We start from the raw sequence: 8,518 nt of genomic DNA on the forward strand, positions 1-8,518 counted from the left end.
CACAGACTCCCTGGGCATGTCCATGCTCCATGACACCCACAAACCCCCTTGGGGAATCACATGCTCTATGAAACCTCCAGAAACTCTCTGGGGCATGTCCACACTCTATGACATCCACAGACTCCCTGTGGCATGTCTATACTCTAGGACAGCATTAGCTTCCATGGGGCATTCACAACCTCTATGATACTCTCAGAGACTCCTTGGAGCATTGACATACTATATGATACCCAGAGACTCCCTGGGACATGTCCACACTCTATGACACCCACAGACTCCCTGGGGCATGTCCACACTCTATGACACCCACAGACTCCCTGGGCATGTCCATGCTCCATGACACCCACAAACCCCCTTGGGGAATCACATGCTCTATGAAACCTCCAGAAACTCTCTGGGGCATGTCCACACTCTATGACATCCACAGACTGCCTGTGGCATGTGCATACTCTAGGACAACTTCAGATTCCCTGGGGCATTCACAACCTCTATGACACCCTCAGAAACAAACTCCTTGTAGCATTGACATACTATATGATACCCAAAAACTCCCTGGGACAATCGCATGCTCTATGAAACCTCAAGAGACTCCCTGGGACATGTCCACACTTTGTGACACCCACAAACTCCCTGGGGCATGTCCATGCTCCATGACACCCACAATCCTCCTCGGGCAATCACACGCTCTATGAAACCTCCAGAAACTCCCTGGGGCATGCCCACACTCTATGACATCCCCAGACTGCCTGGGGCATGTGCATACTCTAGGACACCTTCAGATTCCCTCGGGCATTCACAACCTCTATGACACTCTCAGAAACTCCTTGAAGCATTGACATACTATATGATACCCAAAAATTTTCTGGGACAATCGCATGCTCTATGAAACACCCACAGACTCCCTGGGGCATGTCCATGCTCCATGACACCCACAGACCCCCTTGGGCAATCACACACTCTATGAAACATCCACAGACTCCCTGGGTCAATCACATACTCTATGAAACCTCCAGAAACTCTTTGGGGCATGTCCACACTCTATCACACCCACAGACTCCCTGGGGCATGTGCATACTCTATGACACCTTCAGATTCCCTGGGGCATTCACAACCTCTATGACACTCTCAGAAACTCCTTGGAGCATTCACCTACTATATGATACCCAAAAACTCCCTGCGACAATCACATGCTCTATGAAACCTCCAGAGACTGCCTGGGCCATGTCTACACTCTATAACACCCACAGACTCCCTGGGGCATGTCCATGCTCCATGACACCCACAAGCCCCCTCAGGCAATCACATGCTCTATGAAACTTCCAGAAACTCCCTGGGGCATGTCTACACTCTATAACACCCACAGACTCACTGGGGCATGTCAATGCTCCATGACACCCATAGACCCCCTTGGGCAATCACACGCCCTATGAAACCTCCACAGACCCCCTGGGTCAATCACATACTCTATGAAACCTCCAGAAACTCTCTAGGGCATGGTCACACTCTATGACATCCACAGACTCCCTGGGGCATGTCCTTACTCTAGGACAGCTTCAGATTCCCTGAGGCATTCACAACCTCTATGATACTCTCAGAGACTCCTTGGAGCATTGCCATACTATATGATACCAAAGACTCCCTTAGACAATATCATGCTCTATGAAACCTCCAGAGACTTTCTGGGACATGTCAACATTCTATGACACTCACAGACTCCCCGGGGCATGTCCATGCTCCATGACACCCACAAGCCCCCTCGGCAATCACATGCTCTATGAAACTTCCAAAACCTCCCTGGGGCATATCCACACTCTATGGCCCCCACAGACTCCCTGGTGCATGTCCATGCTCCATGACACCCACAAACCCACTTTTGCAATCATATGCTCTATGAAACATTCAGAAACTCCCTGGGGCATGTCCACACTATATGACACCCACCGACTCACTGGGGCATGTCCATGTTCCATGACACCCATATACCCCCTTGGGCAATCACATGCTCTATGAAACTTCCAAAAACTCCCGGGGCATGTCCACACTCTATGACACCCAGAGACTCACTGGGGCATGTCCATGTTCCATGACACCCATAGACCCCCTTGGGCAATCACACGCCCTATGAAACCTCCACGGACTCCCTGGGGCATTCACATACTCTAGGAAACCTCCAGAAACTCCCTGGGCCATATCCACACTCTATGACACCCACAGACTCCCTGGGGCATGTCCATGCTCCATGAACCCCACAAACCCCCTGGGGCAATCACATGCTCTATGAAACGTCCAAAATCTCCCTGGGGCATGTCCACACTCTATGACACCCACAGACTCACTGGGGCATGTCCATGTTCCATGACACCCATAGACCCCCTTGGGAAATCACACGCCCTATGAAACCTCCACAGACCCCCTGGGTCAATCACATACTCTATGAAACCTCCAGAAACTCTCTGGGGCATGTCCACACTCTATGACATCCAGAGACTCCCTGGGACATGTCCATACTCTAGGATACCTTCAGATTCCCTGGGGCATTCACAACCTCTATGACACTCTCAGAAACTCCTTGAAGCATTGACATATTATATGATACCCAAAAACTCCCTGGGACAATCGCATGCTCTATGAAACCTCCAGAGACTCCCTGGGACATGTCCACACTCTATGACACCCACAGACTCCCCGGGGCATGTCTATGCTCCATGACACCCACAGACCCCCTTGGGCAATCACACACTCTATGAAACCTCCACAGACTCCCTGGGGCATTCACATACTCTAGGAAACCTCCAGAGACTCCCTGGGCCATGTCCACACTCTATGACACCCACAAGACTCCCTGGGGCATGTCCATGCTCCATGAAACCCACAAGCCCCCTGGGGCAATCACATGCTCTATGAAACGTCCAGAAACTCCCTGGGGCATGTCCACACTCTATGACACCCACAGACTCACTGGGGCATGTACATGTTCCATGACACCCACAGACCCCCTCGGGCAATCACACGCCCTATGAAACCTCCACAGACCCCCTGGGTCAATCACATACTCTATGAAACCTCCAGAAACTCTTTGGGGCATGTCCACACTCTATGACATCCAGAGACTCACTGGGGCAGGTCCATGTTCCATGACACCCATAAACCCCCTTGGGCAATCACACGCCCTATGAAACCTCCACAGACCCCCTGGGTCAATCACATACTCTATGAAACCTCCAGAAACTCTCTGGGGCATGTCCACACTCTATGACATCCAGAGACTCCCTGGGGCATGTCCATACTCTAGGATACCTTCAGATTCCCTGGGGCATTCACAACCTCTATGACACTCTCAGAAACTCCTCGAAGCATTGACATATTATATGATACCCAAAAACTCCCTGGGACAATCGCATGCTCTATGAAACCTCCAAAGACTCCCTGGGACATGTCCACACTCTATGACACCCACAGACTCCCCGGGGCATGTCCATGCTCCATGACACCCACAGACCCCCTTGGGCAATCACACACTCTATGAAACCTCCACAGACTCCCTGGGGCATTCACATACTCTAGGAAACCTCCAGAGACTCCCTGGGCCATGTCCACACTCTATGAAACCCACCAGCCCCCTGGGGCAATCACATGCTGTATGAAACTCCCAGAAGCTCCTCGGGGCATGTCACACTCTATGACCCCCACAAACTCCCTGGTGCATGTTCATGCTCCATGACACCCACAAACCCCCTTGGGCAATCACATGCTCTATGGAACTTCCAGAAACTTCCTGGAGCATGTTCACACCCCATGACACCCACAGACTCCCTAGGCATGTCCATGCTCCATGACACCCACAGATCCCCTCGGGCAATCACATGCTCTATGAAACCTCCACAGACTCCCTGGGGCAATCACATACTCTATGAAACCTCCAGAGACTTCCTGGCCCATGTCCACACTATATGACACCCACAGATTCCCTGGGGCATGGCCATGCTCCATGACACCCACGAACCCCCTCGAGAAATCACATGCTCTATGAAACTTCCAGAAGCTCCTCGGGGCATGTCCACACTCTATGACCCCACAGACTCCCTGGTGCATGTTCATGCTCCATGTCACCCACAAACCCACTTAGGGCAATCACATGCTCTATGAAACATCCAGAAACTCCCTTGGGCATGTCCACACCCTATGACACCCACCGACTCCCTGGGGCATGTCCATGCTCCTTGACACCCACAGACCCCCTCTGGCAATCACACTCTCTATGAAACCTCCACAGACTCCCTGGGGCATTCACATAATCTAGGAAACCTTCAGAGCCTCATTGGGCCATGTCCACACTCTATGACACCCAAGATTCCCTGGGGCCTGTCCATGCTCCATGACACCCACAAACCCCCTCAGGGAATCACATACTCTATGAAACCTCCAGAAACTCTCTGGGGCATGTCCACACTCTATGACATCCACAGACTCCCTGGGGCATGTCCATACTCTAGGACAGCTTCAGATTCCCTGGGGCATTCACAATCTCTATGATACTCTCAGAGACTCCTTGGAGCATTGACATACTATATGATACCCTAAGACTCCATGGGACAATCGCATGCTCTATGAAACCTCCAGATTCTCCCTGGGACATGTCCACACTCTATGACACCCACAAACTCCCTGGGGCATGTCCATGCTCCATGACACCCACAGATCCCCTTGGGCAATCGCACACTCTATGAAACATCCACAGACTCCCTGGGTCAATCACATACTCTATGAAACCTCCAGGAACTCCCTGGGGCATGTCCACACTCTATGACATCCCCATACTGCCTGGGGCATGTGCACACTCTAGGACACCTTCAGATTCCCTGGGGCATTCACAACCTCTATGACACTCTCAGAAACTCCTTGGAGCCTTCACCTACTATATGATACCCAAAAACTCCCTGAGACAATCACATGCTCTATGAAACCTCCAGAGACTCCCTGGGCCATGTCCACACTCTAAGACACCCACAGACTCCCTGAGGCATGTACATGCTCCATGACACCACAAACCCCCCTGGGGAATCACATGCTCTATGAAACTCCCAGAAGCTCCTCGGGGCATGTCACACTCTATGACCCCCACAAACTCCCTGGTGCATGTTCATGCTCCATGACACCCACAAACCCCCTTGGGCAATCACATGCTCTATGGAACTTCCAGAAACTTCCTGGGGCATGTCCACACCCCATGACACCCACCGACTCCCTAGGCATGTCCATGCTCCATGACACCCACAGATCCCCTCGGGCAATCACATGCCCTATGAAACCTCCACAGACTCCCTGGGGCAATCACATACTCTAAGAAACCTCCAGAGACTTCCTGGGCCATGTCCACACTATATGACACCCACAGATTCCCTGGGGCATGGCCATGCTCCATGACACCCACGAACCCCCTCGAGAAATCACATGCTCTATGAAACTTCCAGAAGCTCCTCGGGGCATGTCCACACTCTATGACCCCCACAGACTCGCTGGTGCATGTCCATGCTCCATGTCACCCACAAACCCACTTAGGGCAATCACATGCTCTATGAAACATCCAGAAACTCCCTTGGGCATGTCCACACCCTATGACACCCACCGACTCCCTGGGGCATGTCCATGCTCCTTGACACCCACAGACCCCTCTGGCAATCACACTCTCTATGAAACCTCCACAGCATCCCTGGGGCATTCACATAATCTAGGAAACCTCCAGAGACTCATTGGGCCATGTCCACACTCTATGACACCCAAAACTCCCTGGGGCATGTCCATGCTCCATGACACCCACAAGTCCCCTGGGGCAATCACATGCTCTATGAAACTTCCAGAACCTCCCTGATGTATGTCCACACTCTATGACACCCACAGACTCACTGGGGTATATCCATGTTCCATGACACCCACATACCCCCTTTGGCAATCGCACCCTCTATGAAACCTCCACAGACTCCCTGGGTCAATCGCATACTCTATGAAACCTCCAGAAACTCTGTGGGGCATGTCCACACTCTATGACATCCAAAGACTCCCTGGGGCATGTCCATACTCCATGACACCCACAGACCCCCTTGGGCAATCAGACACTCTATGAAACCTCCACAGACTCCCTGGGTCAATCACATACTCTATGAAACCTCCAAAAACTCTTTGAGGCATGTCCACACTCTATCACATCCACAGACTTCCTGGGGCATGTCCATACTCTAGGACACCTTCAGATTCCCTGGGGCATTCACAACCTCTATGACACTCTCGGAAACTCCTTGTAGCATTGACATACTATATGATACCCAAAAACTCCCTGGGACAATCACATGCTCTATGAAACCTCCAGAGACTCCCTGAGACATGCCCACACTCAATGACACCCACAGACTCCCTGGGGCATGTCCATGCTCCATGACACCCACAGACCCCCCTGGGGAAATCACATACTCTGAGACCTCCAGAGACTCCCTGGGACATGTCCACACTCTATGATACCCACATACTCCCTGGGGCATGTCCATGTGACTCATGCTAAATATGTCAAGATTAAAATGTATACAGACTAACAAATCTTCTTGCTAACAGGACTGCATTGAGTACACGCTAGATCAGAAGAATACATTTACCTACATCTGCGTCTGGTGCATGCGGCGGTGCAGTGAGGCCAAGAGATCTGGCTGGTTATATACATGGAACAGGTGGGAGGATCTGCACACACCTTAGGAATAACCTGTACCATTGATTAATAAAATACACAAACATCTCAGCCAGAAATACCATCGTCATGTGGAAACTAAGTAACGTGTCCTTTCTAAGGGTTGAATCTGTAAATGGTGAGAGCCTGAGCCGGTAAAGTGGGAGCTGAGTCTCTCATCATATGAAACATGTCAGGATACATGTCAGGATTCCCCACGTGTGAGAGCTGGGCCTCATCATATGAAACATGTTAGGATTCCCCACAGTTCATAATCGCGTGAGAGCTGGGTCTCTCATCATATGAAACATGTCAAGATTCCCCACAGTTCATCGCTCTGCTTTCACAGACCACGGAAGGGTGAGGTTGATCTCGACGCGCTACATGGTAGTGAAGCACAGAGAGAAACCACACGTGTCAAAAGCTGACAGCCATCACCAAAGCTCTTTCCTCCTCTTCTGTTATGTCAAGTCCTAAGGATGCATCTCCCCTCTCTCACTATTCACTGCCGTCTCTTCAGAGACCACTTACGCACATCTCAGACTCTCAGGTCACTCCAAGCCTGAAATACAGGCTGTCTCCTTTCCACCAGTGCAGAATGACTTCTATTCCATGCTCAACTTTGCCCCAAATCCATACTCCTAAACACCTACTCCTGCAATATTGAGGCCAGGGTCAAAATTAAACGGAAACTACCAGCCTTTATCCCTTCAACAGACTGGTCCAGACTGGTCCATCTAATGGCAACTTCTACTAATCTGTTTAGCCTTCCCTCACTACTCTCCATACAGCTCACGCGTATTCTGTCCAGACTCCTAAATGTCAGTGAATGTTTGACTTCCCATGCTCCATGGCAACCACCCAGTATTTGCACCAAATGATTGTCTTCCTGAGACTCCTGTATCAGGTATGTTTGGTCTATAATTACCACCTGCCCCCAATCCTCTCCATCTCAGACTATCGCCAACTATTAACATCAATGTGATAAGTGATTGTTGCACACCCCTGTATCCTCATGCAATGTACAAACCCCTGCCCCCAACATATCACCTACACATGAGCAGTAAAGCTTACCCCACCCCCCCATGCTTCTTTGTTCTGAAAACCTTATGCACTTCCGCCTGAAACAAGTCCTCTTCAATCTTGACTTGTGACTCTTGGGCCATTCAGTCCTCTCTATGATGAATCAGATGGAGTCATCACTGATTTCCGGCAGTTACCTACTCCCATGTTGCCAGGGGACGGCAGCCGCTACCTAATCTTGACACTGCAGGAGGCTATATGAGGGAGGATCACATAGGAGACACAATCTTCTGGTGAGATGTCATGGCTGCATCGTGCGTGATATGGTATCCCCTGTTTACTCTTGGAAATAGCCCTCCCATATCTAACCCCCTTCATGGCTTATTGTTATATATCCACTATTATTTCATGAAGAGTAGAGAAATCACCCTCTCCAGTTCCACCTATCAATCACCCAGAACGCATTCACCATTTAAGACTATTGGAAATGTTTATTCAAGTTTACCGAATCAATTCTCAAAATTGGACTTCCTTTCACAGAATGACCAAAATACTGGGATGAGGAAGAGGAATTGAGCAGTGAAGAGCGAGAGAGGCCACAAGCCCAAGGAGCACTATAGTGGTTGTTCGCATACACCTGTGCCCAGGAAGTTTAAAAGGCAAGTGAAGCAGGGAATCAGGGTCTGCTGCTGGCGGGAGAGAGCTGCGTCTCTCCATGAAGTTGAAAAAACCAAGAGGCAATTACTGGTGTGGTGGAGCCAGGCAGCTCTCCAATGAAGAATG

General features: G+C 50.5%; 1 protein-coding gene across 2 annotated transcripts in view; it reads right to left on the bottom strand.

Annotated features, from left to right (window-relative positions):
• The window catches only part of LOC138579453 (vitelline membrane outer layer protein 1 homolog), a 261,874-nt gene extending 255,192 nt beyond the window's left edge, over window positions 1-6,682 (bottom strand). The window contains exon 1 of one of the 2 annotated variants that reach the window (XM_069649783.1): window positions 6,649-6,682. The gene's annotated coding sequence lies outside the window, so the exon portion shown is untranslated. Of the gene's footprint in view, window positions 1-6,644 lie in introns of both variants that reach the window. The other variant, XM_069649784.1, reaches the window with a different exon arrangement.
• Window positions 6,683-8,518: the final 1,836 nt, after the last annotated feature.

The sequence above is a fragment of the Ambystoma mexicanum genome, chromosome 3p (assembly GCF_040938575.1).
Source record: "Ambystoma mexicanum isolate Mex_15411 chromosome 3p, UKY_AmexF1_1, whole genome shotgun sequence".
NCBI classification, from domain to species: domain Eukaryota; kingdom Metazoa; phylum Chordata; class Amphibia; order Caudata; family Ambystomatidae; genus Ambystoma; species Ambystoma mexicanum.